Here is a 13,519-nt window from a genome sequence, read left to right as displayed (position 1 = left end):
ATTTAAAAAGCTTGATAGTCTGAAATACTACAAACTGTAGAGCTAAATGCCCAAAGTAAACCTTGTCCTCCTACATTGTAGTTCAGGCTTTTTGCTTTTATAAAAATTACTTTTATGCCCCAGTTTACGGATCTACATACTAGTGTAAGTTGTCTCTATTATGTGCATATTAAATAAGATTTTAAGGTAAGATTGAATTAAGCTTATTTAGCATGAGTGCAACTGTAATGTATATTGTCCTAAGAAAAATACATTGTCACTTACTTTACATAATTTTTAAAAATTTCTTCCTTTTTTTTTTTTTTGCCCAGGGATATGGATGTTGTTCTTTAGATTTTATACATCACTTAGAAATGATAAATTTTTAAAATTTTAACTGCGTACCATATCAGAAGAAACTTCCCAAAACAGCACATTTTGTATTTATGAATTGAGATTCATCAATAGTTCTAAATTCCTTTAGGGGCTTTTGAATTATGGTTTTTAAAGTCAATGCATGGTTTTTAAATAGCACAATTGCTTCAGACAGCTATACTTTAGTATTTTAGAGTATTTTATGTATACACGCAACATACAGACACACACGCAATCAGGTAGACTCCAAGAAAAAATACAGCATATTTAAATCACTTATGGTCACCATCTGAGCATGGACGTTGATTCTGTAAAACACAGAGAGAGTAAAGTTTCACTGTATTGATATATTTTCTGTACTTTAAAGAATTGGTGCCTGTCACTTTAGGAAATTTTCCTAGTTCTTCCAAAATTCTTAAAGTGTAGATGTACTTTTAGGTATCAATAATAATCAATAGCCTATGACCTACTTTTAAAAAATGTTGGTGATTGCAGTGCTTCTGTTGAAATACTTTTATTTAGTTAAATTTGATATTAAATAAATCTTTATAAGAGAAACCTGTGATGCTGTGTAGAATTCTGCATTCGTTAACTAGAATCACTATTGTACTGCTTGCTATTCTGTTTCTTGGTTAGTGTTACTTGATTACATTGTTTTGCTGAAAGGTGATTCTACTCTCAGCAAAACCTCCGTAAGATTTAAAAGTTGTTTTTAAATACTCATTTCTTTTGTATTAACCCAAAGATTTCCTGAGTGAAGAGTGGATTTGACTATTAGTCAACCGACAGATGACTATCCTAATAATTTAATTTCAGGCCTTGGGCAACACTAGCAGAAAGAATCCATGATGGTGGCAATACTAGCTTACATTTACTGAGCAGTTTCTATTTGCTAAGCGTTATTTTAGATGCATCGAATCTTTTGTTACATGTAATTTTCACAAGATAGTTCCTATAGTGTAGGAACTAGTATTCTCTTCATTTTACAGGTAAAAGCAAAGAGGCCCAGGGAGGTTAAGTAACTGCTGCAAGGTCACATACCTGTAAGTCGTAAATCCACAATTTGAACCTAGGCAGTTCGATTCCAGAACCTATGCTTTCTGGGTTTTAGATCAGATTCTGTTGCTGAATACCTATTTGAAATTTAGCTCTCTAGCCGTAGTTTCTTCAAGTATAAATTAAGGAATTGTACTAGATTTCCCAGGTCTCTTCCAATTCTAACACTAAGAATTCTGTCATCTTAATTTACAATATGTGATATGCTTAATGTCTCTGGTTAGTTTCTGTTTGTAACCTCTTGGTCTCAAAGTATAAAGGTTAAGTAATTTTCCGAAGTCACGTTGTTCTTTGGGAGAGGGAAGTTTATCTATAATATCTTCTCTTTGCCTTTTTGGCCTTGCTAGTTGTCTTGCTATTTCTTATCTTTTATTTAGTGTGTCTATGCATACATGGGGTAATAATTACTTGAATTTAGTTGGTTTTCTTAATTTCTGTTCATATCTATTTAAGTATGATGTGCTTCAATGAAAAATAATATTATTTTTATTTTCTTAAAAGGACCTTTACTCTTTCTGATAATTAAGCATTACATGTTCATTGTGTAACACTTAGAAATTTTAGAAACATTTAATTTACAGTGAAAGAATCTACTAGAGGAGTAACTATTAATAGTTTGATATTTTATTTAGTTAAAAATATGTACATATGCTATTTTTAGGACATTTTGCTCCTTTTTAAAAAAACTTAAAACTTTTTATTTAGAAATAATTATAGATTCATAGGAAGTTGCAAAGTTAGTACACAAAGACCCCATGTATCTTTTACCTATTTTCCCGCAATGGTTACATCTTACATAATTAGACTACAGTATCAACACCAGGAAATTGACAAATTTTTTAACCTGTGTGTAGTTGTGTATCATTTTATCATGACTGGATTTGAGTAACCATTACCCCAATCAAGATTCAGATTTATTTTATCACTCTAAAGATCTTCCTTCACCTACCCTTTTATTGTTGGCCTCCAACCTCTGGCAACCTCTAATCTGTTTTCCATCTGTATAATTTTGTTGTTTTGAATATGTTACATAAATGGAAGCATACAATAATATAGGACCTTCTGAGATTGGTTTTTTTCACTCAGCATGATGTCCTTGAGACCCATCTAAGTTAGTATGTATATCCATAGTTTATTCATTTTTATCACTGAACAGTATTCCATGCTGGATGTACCACAGTTTGTTTAACTCTTTACATATTGTGGGATATTTTGGGTTTTTCACACCTTTCAGCTATTACAAGTAATACTACTATTTGTTTAGAGGTTTTCGTTTTGACATAAAATTTCATTTCTCTGAGATAAATGTCCAAGAGTACAATTGCTAGGTTATACAGTAAGTGAATGTCTCATTTTTTAAGAAATTGCCAAATTATTGCCAGCATTTCGTATTGTCACAGTTTATTTTAACCGTTCTAATACCTCATCATAGTCTTAATTTGCAATTCCTAGTAGCTACTGATGTTGAACATTTTTTTACTTGCTTGTCTGCCAATTGTATGTCCTCTTTGGTGACATCCCTCTTTATGTCTTTTTGCCCATTTTCTAATTGGATTTTTTGGGTTTTACTATTGAATCTTGGGAGTTCTTTATGTATTCTAGATATATGTTGTTTTTACAGATATGTGGTTTATAGATATCTTCTCCCAGTCTGTAGCTTGTTTTTGCGTTCTTTTCACAGGACCTTTTGCAGAGTAAAAGTTATTAATTTTGTTCAAGTCTAATTTATCATTTTTTGATTTGGTTTCTAGGTTTTTTGTTTTTGTTTTAGGTTATGCTTTTGAGTGTCATGTTTAGGAGCTCTTTGTCTTAGGTCCTGAAGATTTTCTTCTATGTTATTGTCTAAAAGTTTTGTAGTTTTACACTTTATATTTAAATCTATGATCCATTTTGAATGAAATTTTACAAACGGTGTGAGATTTGGTCAAAGTTTATTTTTGCCTATGGATATTCAGTTGCTCCAGCACTAATTTTCAACTACCCACCAGTGAATCACTTTTGCACCTTTGTCAAAATTCAGTTAGGCATAATTGTGTGATGCTATTTCTGGGTTCTCTATTCTATTCAGTTGATATATGTGTCCATTCTTCTGTCAGTATCTTGTAGTCTTGATTGCTGTAGCTATATAAGTCTTGAAATTGTGTAGAATGATTATATTGTTGTTCAGAATTGATTCAGTGATTCTAGTTTCTTTACCTTTCCATATAAATTTTATCTACAAAAATACATCTCTAGTATTTTCATAGAAATGTGGTAAACTTATATATCAATTTGAGGAGAATTGACATCTTCACTATGTTGAATTAGCTAATCCTTGAATGTGGAATATTTCCATTTATTTAGGCCTTTAATTTCTTTCATTAGAATTTTTAATATATGGATCCTATACATGTTGCTAGATTTATCTAAATACTTCTTTTTTTAGTGATTATAAGGGGTATTATGTTTTAATTTCTTTGTCCATGTGTTCATCGCTAGCATTCAGAAATACAACTTATTTTCGTATGTTGCCTTTGTATCCTACAACCTTACTGAATTCACCTATTAGTTCTAGGACAATTTGGGGTTTTCTTCTTGCAGATGCCTTGAGATTTTCTATGTAGACTGTCGTGTCACCTGCAAATAGAAATATTTTTATTTCTTCATTTTTAATATGTACACTTTTTATTTCCTTCCTTGCCTTATTATGCTGGCCAGAACTTCAGTACTATGTTGAGTAGCAATGCACAGAGTGGACGGACATTCTTGTTTTTCCTGATCCTTGGGGGAAAGCATTCAGATTTTACCATTAAATTTGACGTTAGCTGTAGGGCTTTTTTATAGATATTCTTTATGAAATTGAGACTTCCCCCTCTATTTCTAGTTTTCTGAAAGTTTTTTTTTTATCATAAATGTGTGTTTTGTCAGATGCTTTATCTGCATGAATTAATATAATGTGCATTTTTCTTCTTTAGCTGGTTAACATGGTAGATTACATTGTTTGATTTTTGACTATCGAACCAGCTTTACATCCCTGGAATAAATTCTGCTTACTCATGGAGTAATATTTATATCTTGCTGAATTCTATTTGCTAATATTTTGTTAAAGATTTTGCATCTATATTCATAGAGAATATTGGTCACATACTGTAATGTTCTACAGGCACCACCTCCTTACTGCACAGGTAGAGGTTCAGGTTTTTCTTTCTAGTGGCTGAGAGAGGGACAGGGATGTCATTATTATTCTTTTGGGAGGAGTTGGGAAAGTGAGAGGATGACGTATGTGCTTGGCCTCCTTGCCACTGAGCACCACTGGGCACCACTGAGCAGTGAGTGGTGTTAGTTCTAACTCTGCTGGGCCTTCTCTGACAGTACCTCAGCAAAGAGCGGGGAGGGGTGCTTCCTCAGTGCTGGGTGGGGCCCAGGGCCCGCATCTGGTCTCCACATTAACAATAGGGAGGGACTTATTCCTACTACACAATTATGACAGACTGCTTCTTAGCTTGCCTTCTCTGATATCAACCCAGTAGCAAGGGAAGGAGGAGATATGGCCTGACAAGTCTGACAAGGTTGAAAATCTAGGCTTTCTGCTCTGTCTTTGCTAGTGGAGGTGGGGCCATAGTTTTTTTTCTATGATGTTTGGTTGGAATAGAGCAGTTATTGTTTAAAAGTTTCGTCTTGTTAGGCGGCCTTTTTTTTTGGTCCTTCGGCTAGAGAAAACAGGCTTTTCTTGAGACCCTTTTTGCTTTTTGTCTACACCCATTTGCATTTCCAGATTTCTTCTGGCTTCTCCAGTATCTGGTCTAGGGTGTTTGTGGCAAAATAAACAAAAACATCCAGACAATTCACCACTGTGTTTTTTTCTTCTATTCCAAGCAAGGTACCTAGCCAGTCTGCCTTCCGCTCTTTACCTTTCAATCTTCTTATGTTTGTTTTATACACAGTGCCCAGGGAGTAATAAGGAAAAGTATACTTACTCCTTTTTCCTGAAAGCAGAAGTCCATAATGCTGTTTTTAAAAAATGTACCTGTCATAAAGTTTAAAGAGTGCCAACAGTAGCGTCTTTTCATCTGCTATAGTATTTCCTTCATCCCTTGCCTCTACTTTTTAGAAGCTGTTTCCTTCATTCAGTCTGTCATTCCTTTTCATTCTACCTGTTTTATACTCTCCTGACAATTATTCTTTCTAAAGCACACTGATTATATCATCCTCTTGCTCAGTAATCTCCAGTGGTTCCCCATTGTCTGTTAAATACCCTTAACTTGACAATTAAAGGTTTTAATGATCTGGCCTCAATTTATATTTTCAACTTAATATCCTAATTCTCCCTTGTTTCCTGTGGTTCTCCATTGTTTTCTGTTTTCATACCTTTGCTCATACAATTTTCTCTGCTGGTATATTTTTATATCTCTATCTCTCTCCAGTTGCACACCTCCTTTAAGACTTAGGTCAAATATCATTTCCAAGCACTCTGATCTCACAAACTGGAAATAACCTCTTTTCTCCAACTCTCTTAACTTCTCAGTTTTTTAAAGCAAGTTACAAAAGTAAAAGCTTTATTAGTGTTTTTTTGAGGATTGAGTAGCTAATGTTAAGAACTAGCAACAGTAATTTCTTTTACCTTTTTAAAATAACTTTAATATTCCTTCCTAGACTGTAAAATCATTGAGGGTAGGATCTGTTTCAGATTCATCTAAGTCAATGTCACATTGTCTAGTACAACATCCTTCATATATTATTTACATAATGAATATTTAATAAGTGAATAAATGTAACATGAGAACTTCTTAAGACTGTCACTGGCAAATGCCTTAGTATCTGACATCTGTATATGGTAGACAGTAAATGTTTGGAACTGAACAGGGCATACTTGTGATTGAAAAAGCTTTCATTAACAAGTAGTCTCATTGATATAATCTTTATCTAATACAATTGAAGACCTTTGATAAATTTCTTTATTGATAACTAGAAAGTATTTAATACTTACGAGATTCATCCCTTACGTAAGTACAAGAGCCCTGAGTTCATGTGAGGTGGTGTGATGTAGTGAGTGAAAACATGGACTTTGAAATGAGATTGCATGGGTTGAAAATTAGTCTGTACTAGTAACTAGTGCAGGTTCATCTTAGGTAAGTTGCTTAACCCATCTGTCCAGTTATCTGATCTGTAAAGCGAGGAAGATAATATTACTTACATTATATGGTTCTTGTAAGGGTGATTTGAGCATGTAAGTAAAACACTTAGAACAATTCTTGGTACTTTGTAAATCCCTTAAGTATTAGCTAATTTAAGTATTACCTGTTGTTACTTTCTGGAAATGTACTGAACACACTTCAGTAATTTAAAGAATGTGTGTTAGGATATATATTCGTTTTAAGAAACAGCAGTATGCAGACATCAAATATCTTATACCTGCACATCCTGCCCCCTGTATTCCTACACCAGAAGATGTTGGTTAGATAGCTGTTAATCCTCGTTGCTTCATTGTGTTTATCATACAAAAGTTAAACAAATCCTTCTGGAACTTTTTAGCCTAGAATAGATTAACTAGTTCACATTGAGGAACAATATGTACTCTTATAATCTTCCTTTGAAGGATATAATAAACTTATTAGTTCTGGTTGAATATGCTTTCCTATTTAGTACAAAAACTCACCTTACCTGATATGCCCTTATTTTGTCTCCATGAACAAATTAAAATAACTATTAAACATTTTCTGGCATTTTAATCTTAAGTCTTTTTTTTATCAATTTAACAGTCCTCTAAGTTTCTTCAGATTAATCTGGTTTAGACTTTTTTTTTATAGCAGGTGAATTTTGCCATCTACTTTTGTATGAGACTTAAAGAATACATACAGTATGATTTCATTGATATAAAATACAAAAGCAGGCAAAACTAAACTATATTGTTTATGGATACATGTTTAGGTAGTAAAAGTATAAAGAAAAACAAGGGATTATCTCAAAGATGAACCCATGTGATTATGGGGAGAAGGTTATTGATTGTGAGTATATACAGGGTACTGGGCTGGTGACCTGGTCATGGTTATAAAGTTGAAAAGAGATGAATAATTGCAAGCTTGAAATGGAAAGGTTTAGTTTTTGTCTAGCTCTTTGTATCCCATTATTAATACATGCATTTACCTGCTTTTGGTACTTAAATAGCACAGATTTCCTGACAAACATTGAGGAAAATGTATTATTTCTATCTAAGAAAGGGTCTTTAGCAAAAATTGATACTTTTATTAAAAAAAAGAAACGTACTTTCTTCCATAATCCTTTTTTGTTACAAATCAAAGGATTTTAATCCTTGTTTTATCCTCTTTTGAACTTCTTTAAAGTTAAAATGATTACCTACTCTCCTTGACATCTTTAGATTTGAATTTCTCATCTATATAGGTAAAAGATTGTCTTAGGGATAATAAAAAATGGTTTATTTATACAACCTGATGTATATAGTAGGTAAAGGTTAAAGTAATGCCATTAATGTTTTAAGAAACGCTTCCAATGCCATCAGAATAGTAACATGAATCCTTATCTTTGGAGATCTGTGTTAATTTTAGCTGTGATCTTAAACCTTGACATCATAGTACAGTGGTTAAGAGTAGAGAAAATTAGTAACCATCTAGGCAAATCCAGAATGTAAGTCAAACTACAGAAAAACTGCTCTGAGCTCAGCTCTTCTCCCTCCTTCCCCCAAAAGATGGGGTACTGTTCTAGACTAAAAGAGACTAGAGAAGTAATGACCATATAGAATGGGTGAACCTAAATTGAATTCTGATTTCGGAGGGAAAACAGATATAAAATACATTCTTTGAGTGATAGTATGGTAATTTTCTTAAGTGTGGTAGTAAGTATTAATAAAGGAAGTTGTCATGGAGATGCATGCTGAAGTAAATTTATGGTGACTATCTTATCTTCATAGTAAGTGATTTAGCAGTGTGTGGGTATGTGTGTAAAGCTAATGGGAAGGGAAAGGGAGGAGAACTAGGAGATGTGAGCAACCTTTTCAAGATAGGTACTCTCTGTATGGCACAGATGTTACATTAGGTCTCATTAGAACCTGGATTAAATTTTCCTTAGGATCATCTGCTTTTCTTTGCTCTGATTACAGGTAACATTCTTATTATTAAATTAGCTTCCTAGATACTTTAAAATTGTAAAAAGGTGTGTCTGAGACAAGATGCTTGAGCATTCTTTTTAGACACTTAAGTGTCCAGTATTGGCATTCTAGTTTATCACTACCTTGTGAGTTTGCCGTTAGTCTCTCTTGGTTTGATCCACTCTGGGGTACTGACAAGATCAAGTTTTCATTGTTTGGACCTGAATACCAGGTCCTGATTCCTGATGAATTTACCAAATTAGTGACCAGGGGTTATCTCTTGAGAGTTAGACATTATAAATTTGTTGCTATAAAACTGTGTGAAGCCCTGAAGAGTTTGTAATAAAATTTTTTAATTAAAAATAAAGATAAATAAATGGAAACTTGTAATAAAATCTTTTAAAGAATGTACTTCTAAGAAGAAAATAACAAGGGGTTTTGTTTGTTTTGTTTTGTTTTTAGTGAACTGAGTTTAGGGAAACTGGGTTATTATTTTGGTTGCTGCTTTTTTTTTTTTTTTTTGCACATTCTTTTAATAATTATGCTTGTTGAGAACTTATTATGTGCTAATCGTATAGGCCTTAGTAATCTTAGTTATCCCTACTGTCTTCTCTAAAAATGAAACAAAAATAGCCTAACAGAAAACCCCTAAGCTAGCCTGCTACTCTAGGTGCTAGATACTTTTAAATATATATATATTCTTATTTTCCTTTTTCTCCCCTTTCATTTGTAGTGTGGTATTTGTCTACTTTCTTATTCTCGATACTGATGAACCTACTTAATAGATGAAATGGCCGGATCAGAGCCTTTACGTTTTTTAAATTATTAATGGGACATTTTACTACTTAAGTCTTTTTCCACTGACAGATATCCTTAGTTGAGGAAAAAAAGTAGTTGTATGACTTATTGAAATAAAACATATTCATTCCAAAGATGATATAATAGCATATATTTTTAATGAGAAGAGAGGATAAAAACCATAATCTGCTTAATTAATTTTCCAGGAAATTAAAGGAAACAACATAAAGTAGGAAAGGCATCCTCATTCAGGGGCAGACTTGGAAGACGGCATTTGGATACATGCTCTGAAGGCCAAATTCAGCTACAGAAGTGTTATTGGTTTGGGTTTGTGCCTATAAAGGTGCCCTCCAGTTTTCTGGCCAGAAAGCTCCCACGTTTCTAGTCCCTGAATGACTGACTCAGTTCAGTGGTGAAACCAGCAGGGACAAGCAGGCCTCCAGGTGTCATTGCAGCCCCAGCCCAGAGCACATTTTTCCATTCTACAGATGAGCTGGGGCCAGTTTGATGGCTCGTGGGAAACTTCAGCAAATGGTGCTCTTTTATGTAGCTGCTGTTCATGTTACCCTTGCCCCTGCTCCCCTGCTCGTGTCCTAATCTGTCAGATCAAACACCCCATGTTAGTTGCCATAAATGGTTCAGTTTTTACATGTACTCAAGCACCATACCCATGGTCTCCTTTTCTCTCTGAAATTGTTGAGCAAGTTGAGAACCAGCTCTAAAGGGTCATCACGCACCTTCCCCCAACCCCCTTGTGGCTGTTAGTCATGGTGGTTTTTTAGGTTACCTTGGCAATGTGTACATTGCTTTTTTGGCTTTTTATTGTATAGTCAGTACTATAAATTTTCTGGTTTTAGTTTTTTTTGTAATGTAGCATTTTAGGTAATATTGTATTTGTACTTCGTTGTGTAGAGTGAAAGGATTGTCTTAAATAAACCTAGGAGTAGAATAGGAAAAAAAGAAAAAGACAAAGGATTTGAATAGACATAGACATTTCTCAAAAGAAGCTATACAAATGTCCAATATGCACATGAAAAGATGCTCAACATCACAGATCAAATCAAAGCAACAATGAGATACTTCTTCACACCAATTAGAATGACTATTATTAAGACAACAGCAACAAAGAAAAAACAAAACAGATGTTGCAAGGATATGGAAAAATTAGAACACTTGTGCATTACCGCTGGGAATGTAAAATGGTGCAGCTACTTTGAAAAATGGTGTGATGATTCCTGAAAAAATTAACTAGAATTACCAAATGACCCAGCAATTCCACTTATGGTTATATACCCAAAAGAAGTGAAGACAGGACTCGAACAGATATTTGTACACCCATGTTTATAGCAGCATTATTCACAGTAGGTGGAAGTAACCCAAATACCCACTGATGGATGAATGGATAAACAAAATATGTTATGTACATGGAATGTAATATTATTCAGCCTTAAAAAGGAAGGACATTCTGACACATGCTGCAACATGGATGAACTGTGACGATATTGCGCTAAAGGAAATAAGCCAGACACAAAAGGACAAATATTGTATGATTCCTTTTATATGAAGTATCTAGAACAGTGAGATTCATAAAGACAGAAAGGGGAATAGTGGTTGCCAGCGGCTGGAGGGAGAGAACAGTGGGGAATTACCGTTTAATGAATATGGAGTTTCCATTTAAGATGATGAAAAAAGTTTGGTAATGGATGGTGGTGATGGTTGAAAACAGTGTGAATGTACTTGAATGCCACTGGCATGTACACTTGAAAATAGTTAAAATAGTAAATTTTGTTATGTATAGTTTAACACACACATAGAAAATGCCATCATATCTGTGATACAGGTATTAGGAAGCCAGTACTGCTTCTCCACAACTACAGCTGACTCCTGACACTTAGAAAGTTAGTGAGTTAAAATTGATGTATTATATGCATGCGTGCGCACACCACACACACACACACCAGCATTTTCACAGTCTTTCTTGTGGGATAGCTAAAACTTCAGTAAAATGCCCCAACTTTCTACTTTCCTCATCTCATGTCAGAAAATCTAGTTGGCTGAATTTTATTTACATTTAGAACCCTACTTGCAAAGGATCCTGGGAAATAATTTTTACCTTTCAACCTACCTAGTATCAGGAAACAACCAGAGGAAAATTGGAAAGGTTACTGAGTACCAGTTCATCATATTTGTCACAGATTCTGAGTCAGTAGTGACTCATAGCAGTCATAAGTAATGACCCCTTTAGTTAAGTCATCATTTCTAGTAGTGACCAGATTGTTCAGCTGCTAGTCAGGCACAGAGGTATGGTGGGGCAAACAGTAAGAAAAGTGTTTGTTGATAGTCATTATCTTCTTTTGCAATTCTGGGTTGATTGTGCTTAGTTAAACCTAACATACAGTGTTTGCAGCTTTAATATGGTAGAGAACAACTGAATTATTTACATTACTGTGAAGAGATATGGGTCATTCTACGGGATACTCTAAAGGCTCATTGATTAAAGAATAGCTATGTTAATGTTAAGGAACACCAGATTTAAAGTTCTTATGCTTATGATAAGCTTTTTCATTTTCTTAAGAATAGAGATAAGAACATCAGAGGAAATATATTAAGCTCTTGCTCTCAAGCTGCCAAAATATCTAATATGGACTAAATTTGGAAAGAAAAGAAAGAAATTTGCTAGTAATAAATAGAAGAGTTGATATGCTAAAAATTATATTTTTTGAATCATTTTCAAAAATTTCTAACCACAGTCCACCCAAAGGATAAGATATCGTTTGTTCCGCTTTGTACAGAGCAATCAGATACTTTCGTTCATCCATTATTTATGACTTGGAACTAAGTTTGAATGCCCACTGATAGTAAGATTCTGTGTGAGTGGACTGTTCTCTCAGTGCCTTGATAATACAGTATTGACCTTTGATAATTAAGTATTTCTTAATTGCTCATATTTCAGAATAAAATTTTAAAAATTTTATCTCAAATTGAAATGTTTTCTTTATACATACCAGTTAACATTTTGGACAAGTACCAAGCTTTGCATGCAGTGCTTTTTAATGTGGATCAGACTTTAATGACATACCTGGTAGTTGTCTAAATCAATGGTCCCCAACCTTTTTGGCACCAGGAACGGGTGCTCCTATGAGAATCTAATGCCTCATGATCTGAGATGGAGCTGAGGCCAGTGATGCTAGCACTGGGGAGCGGCTGCAAATACAGATGAAGCTTCTCTCCCTTGCCCACCGCTCACCTCCTGTGAGGCCCTGTTCCTAACAGGGCCACGGACCACTACTGGTCCACAGCCTGGGGTTTGGGGATCCCTGGTCTAAATAACACCTTAGATTCTTTAATACAGTTTTCTACTTCTAGAAATCTAACTTAAGGCACTGCAGTACTCTTTGTAATAGTAATAAAATTGTGAACAATTGCCAACAATGGGGAGATGGACAAATTTTGTTACTGTAGAGGCATACAATGGAATGTCCTTTTGAAAGGATAACTTAATAACATTAGACATGACTTAATAACATCAGTCCCCTACGTAGACAAATGAAATCCATTATCTATTTGTTCTTTGATGAATTTTGCCTTTGGTGCCATGTCAGAAATCTTTACGTAACCTAAGATCAGAAAGATTTTCTCCTATATTTTCTTCTATAATTTTCCTATTTTTAGGTTTTACATTAGGTCTGTGATATATTTTGAATTAATTTTTACATGTGTTGCAAGGGATGAATTGATGCTTTTTATGTATGGATATCTATCTCTTCCAGTTCCATTTGATGAAAAGAATATTCTTTCTGCACTGAATTGCTTTTGATTTGATGTAGACATTATGAATTGTACATGTTAGGTTCTGAATACTTTCATATTCCTAATTCTTGAGCTTTGTTATGAGCTGTAGTTAAATTACTTAAAAACAATTTGATCCTTTTGGGTTTTGCTTTTAAGATTTGTTTGACTGGACCAGAGACGTGGTTAGTGTATAGCAGCATTTCTCAATATCAGCACTATAACATTTTGAGTCAGATAATTCTTTATTGTGAGGGGCTGTCTTGTGACTTGTAGAATGTTTAACAGTATCCCTAGCCTCTACTCTTTAAATGACCCCTCAGTTGTGAGAACCAAAAATGTCTCCTGAAATTGCCAAATGTTGGTGGGGGGAGTTGCAAATCTCTCTCTCTCTCTCTCTCTCTCTCTCACACACACACACACACACACACACACACCCAT

At 34.2% G+C, this 13,519-nt stretch overlaps 1 protein-coding gene across 1 annotated transcript in view; it reads left to right on the top strand.

Annotated features, from left to right (window-relative positions):
• Positions 1-13,519, top strand: part of SAMD8 (sterile alpha motif domain containing 8) — a 51,774-nt gene that overhangs the window by 4,835 nt on the left and 33,420 nt on the right. The window lies entirely within an intron of this gene.

The sequence above is a fragment of the Rousettus aegyptiacus genome, unplaced genomic scaffold (assembly GCF_014176215.1).
Source record: "Rousettus aegyptiacus isolate mRouAeg1 unplaced genomic scaffold, mRouAeg1.p scaffold_m13_p_6, whole genome shotgun sequence".
NCBI classification, from domain to species: domain Eukaryota; kingdom Metazoa; phylum Chordata; class Mammalia; order Chiroptera; family Pteropodidae; genus Rousettus; species Rousettus aegyptiacus.
Note: the sequence above shows the minus strand (reverse complement) of the source record. Positions and strands in the feature narration are given on the sequence as shown.